Source organism: Gossypium arboreum, chromosome 12 (genome assembly GCF_025698485.1).
Source record: "Gossypium arboreum isolate Shixiya-1 chromosome 12, ASM2569848v2, whole genome shotgun sequence".
In the NCBI taxonomy this organism is placed as follows: domain Eukaryota; kingdom Viridiplantae; phylum Streptophyta; class Magnoliopsida; order Malvales; family Malvaceae; genus Gossypium; species Gossypium arboreum.
In genome coordinates this window covers 26,612,153-26,616,463 of record NC_069081.1, presented here as the reverse complement: position 1 = coordinate 26,616,463, position 4,311 = coordinate 26,612,153, and the positions used below count along the sequence as shown (strand labels likewise).

The 4,311-nt window shown below is 36.4% G+C and overlaps 2 non-coding genes across 2 annotated transcripts; one reads left to right on the top strand and one right to left on the bottom strand.

Moving 5' to 3' along the window:
- On the top strand, positions 1-107 carry LOC128286294 (small nucleolar RNA R71). Its single transcript, XR_008276837.1, has one exon. It is a non-coding gene; the product is annotated as a small nucleolar RNA R71 (small nucleolar RNA).
- Positions 108-3,855: 3,748 nt separating this feature from the next.
- LOC128286337 (small nucleolar RNA R71) lies at positions 3,856-3,962 on the bottom strand. Its single transcript, XR_008276880.1, has one exon. It is a non-coding gene; the product is annotated as a small nucleolar RNA R71 (small nucleolar RNA).
- Positions 3,963-4,311: the final 349 nt, after the last annotated feature.

The window sequence follows — 4,311 nt, the reverse complement described above, 5'->3', positions numbered from 1 at the left end:
AACCCATGGTGAGGGCATCTTCTCAAGAGGTTCTTGTATCTCTCCCATGCATCGTAGAGTGTTTCTAAATCCATCTGCACAAAGGAAGAAATATCGTTACGTAATTTAGCCATTTTTGCCGGCGGAAAATATTTTAATAGAAACTTTCCGGTCATTTGTTCCCAAGTAGTGAATGACCCTCGTGGCAACGAGTTCAATCACTGTTTAGCTTTGTTTGTAAATGAAAAAGGGAATAATCGAAGACAAATGGTGTCATCAGAAATGCCATTAATTTTAAATGTATCACATAGTTCCAAAACGTTTTCCAAGAGAGCGTTGGGATCTTCGTCTTGCAAATCATCAAACTGAACATACTGTTGTATCATTTGAATTGTGTTAGGTTTCAATTCAAAAGTATTTGCGGTTACAACCGGTCTAACTATGCTCGATTCGGTTCCTGTTAAATAAGGTTTAGCATAATTATACATAGTGCGCGGAGTAGGATTCTGATTAACAACAATCGCAGGTCGTAGTGGAGTTTCTTGGTTTTCAGCCATCTCCTCGGTTGTGGTTGAAGTATCACCCTCTTGCTCGTCCTCTGTGTATCTTAGGCTTCCCCTTATTTCTCCTCGATATCTGCGAACTGTGTGGTCGATCTCACTGTCAAAAAGTAGTGGTCCTGACGAGTTTCTTCTGGTCATAAACTAGAAAAACCTGTCAAAAGTAAATAAGAGAAAAATTAGAAAAGAAAAATAAAAATTTAAATTGTAATAAAAGTAATAAAAATTGAGTTTTCCTAATATCCTAGTTCCCCAACAAACGCACCAAAAACTTGATGCGTGATAGTTCAGCAAGGCCGGATTGTCGAACCCAAAGGAACTACGAGTACTAGTATTTACTTCCTTTTTATTATCTAGCCTAAAATTTAAGAGATTTGGTTGTCTAAACTAATTACTAACTAAGAATGCATAGAAAGAAAAACTTGGGAAAATACTTTTGGGAAAATTCGATTGATTGAGACAATACCTAAGGACAAATCCACCTAGACTTCACTTATTATTTAACTCTGAATCGGATGATTTATTCATTTGACTTGATCCGTAGAAATCCCTAAGTTATATTATTATCTCTCTCGAGACTAATAACGTCTAACCCTAGGTAGAATAATTGGAATCTCTTTCTAATTAACACCCTAGAATTGCATTAACTCGATCTATGGATACCTTTGTTAGGTTTCACCCTAAATCGACAAAATCTTGTCACCCTATCTCTAAGCGCGCAATCAACTCTGCTTAATAATGACAAATTTACTCTTAGATAGGGTCTATTCCTCCTCTGAATAAGAGCTTAACTTGAATCAATATCCTGGAATATCAAAACAAGAATTAAGAACATATAATTAAGAACAAGTCAAATATTTATCATACAATTCAGATAATAATAACAAGATTTGTCTTAGGTTTCATTCCCCTTAGGTATTTAGGGGTTTAGTTCATACTTATGAAAGAAAACATCTCAAAAGCATAAAGATAACAAAACATAAGAAAACCCAAAACTGCTGAAGGAACTTGAAAGGGAGATCATCAATCTTGATGATGAATCCAGCTCTTGAGATGGATCAATCGGCTTTCCTTGAGTAATTCCTTGCTTCCTACTTTGCATCCCCTTTCCTAAGTGCCTCCTCAAGGGTTTAAATAGGCTTTAGAATGCCTAAGAGCCTTAAAAATTGGCATTTTCTGAATTCGTCTAAACTTGGGTTCGGCAGGGACACGCCCGTGTGCGATTACTAAAGACCGTGGTTAAGGCTATTAAATTGGCACGGGCGTGTGATTGATAAACGATAATTTACACATATTTTTACCCCATGATTAACAGATTTATTGGATGATTTTCCCTTAGAATTGGTGAATTCGATGCTCCAAATGCTTTAATTTCATGTTTTATACTTAAGAGAGCATAAAAGAGTGAAAGGAACGAGAAACGGGCCAAAAACAGAAAAAAATGGGCCAAAGTACAAAATCAACACGACCTGGACCTCCTCACACGGGCAGACCACACGGCCGTGTCAATTTGGCAGATTCAAAGCATGACTCACACGGGCATGTCACACAAGCGTGTCCTTGCCGAGCCCAAGTTAAGTCCAATTCGGAAAAGGCCAATTTTGAGGGTTTCTAGGCATTCTAAAGCCTATAAATACACCCTAGAGGAGGAAAGTAAATTGGCACACAGGGAGGGAGTAAGAAATTACTCAAAGGAAGCCGATTGATCCATCTCAGAAGCTAGATTCATCATCAAGACTGAAGATCTCTCCTCAATTTTCCCTTTAGGAGTTTTGAGTTTTCTTTATGTTTTGCATTCTTTATTATTCTCATATGTTTTCTTATTTAGCTATGAACTAAAACCACTAAATACCTAAGGGGAATGAAACCTAAGACGAATCTTGTTATTATTTTCTGAATTGTATGATAAATATTTAACTTGTTCTTAATTATTTGTTCTTCATTCTTGTTTGATATCACAGGATACTGATTCAAGATAAGCTCTTATTCAGAGGAGGAATAGACCCTGTCTAAGAATACATTTGTCATAATTAAACGGAGTTGTTTGTGCGCCTAGACATAGGGTGACAAGATTTTGCCGGATTAGGGTGAAACCTAATAAGGGGATCCATAGATCGAGTTAATGCAACCCTAGGGTGCTAATTAGAGAAAGGTCTCAATTATTCAACCTAGGGATTAGACGTTATTAGTCTTGAATAGGGATAATAACATAACTTAGGGATCTCAACGGAACAAGTTAAATGAATAGATCGTCCGATTCGGAGCCAGAATAACAAGTACAGTCTAGGTGGATTTTTCCTTAGGTATTGTCTTAATTCAATCGACTTTCCCAAAAGCAATTCCCCAATTCTACTTTCGGTGAGTTCTTAGTTTAGATAATTAGTTAGTTAAAACAAAACCTCTTTATTCTTAGGCTAGATAATAAAAAGACAGTCATTACTAGTACTTTTAGTTCCTTTGGGTTCGACAATCCGGTCTTGCTAAAACAATACTACTGTTCAGTAGGTACACTTGCCTACATCGCGATAATAGTTAGTTTGAAGAATGATTAATTATAAATATTTAAAACCTATAATGAAATCACGCGATCAAGTTTTTGGCACCATTACCGGGGAACTAATATATTAGGAACGCTCAATTTTTATTACTTTAGCCATTTATTTTTTTTGCAATTTAATTTAATTTAATTTTTTTATTATTTATTAATTTACTTTTTCTTTTTCTTGGCAGGTTTTTATAGTTTATGACTATAAGAAACCCGTTAGGACCACTACTTTTTGACAAAGAAATCAATTGCATAGTTTGCAAAAACCAAAGAGAAATAAGTCAAAGCCTAAGATACACAGAGAATGAGCAAGAGGACGGTACTCAACCCCCAACCATAGAGATGGCTGAAAACCAAGACAATCAGCTACCTCTTACAATTGTAGTTAATCAAAATCCTGCTCCACGCACTATGTATGATTATGCTAAACCTTCTTTAAAAGGAATTGAATCAAGCATAGTTAGACCTACTGTAGCTGCAAATACTTTTGAACTAAAACCTAGCACTATTCAAATGATACAACAATTTGTTCAGTTTGATCGTTTGCAGGATAAGGATCCCAATGCTCACTTAGCAAACTTTTTGGAACTATGCGATACATTTAAAATTAATGGTGTTTCTAATGATGCCATTCATCTTCGGTTATTCACTTTTTCATTGAGGAGCAAAGCTAAACAATGGCTAAACTCATTACCACGAGGGTCAATCACTACTTTGGAACAAATAATCAAAAAATTTCTATTAAAATATTTCTCACCGGCTAAAACGGTCAAATTACGTAATGATATCTCTTCGATTGTGCAGATGGACTTAGAAACTCTTTATGATGCATGGGAGAGATACAAGGACTTACTGAGAAGGTGCCCTCATAAAGGGTTACCGCTTTGGCTTCAGGTTCAAACGTTCCATAATGACCTAAATCCTTCGACTCGGCAAATGGTTGACGCTGCTGTTGGCGGAACCATCAACAATAAAACACCCGAAGATGTTTATGAGTTTATAAAGGAGATGTCACTGAATAACTATCAGTGGCAAGTCATGAGGACAAAACCAACGAAAGCAGCCAGTGTTTATAACGTCAATTCGGTCACCATCCTCTCTAATCAGGTAGAACTTTTGAATACGAAAATTGATGGTTTTCTTAGTTCTTCACAAGTTCATCCAATAATGCAGTGCGGAGCAAGTGGAGGTGGATCAAGCAATTCGGAATACCAACCTTATGGCCAC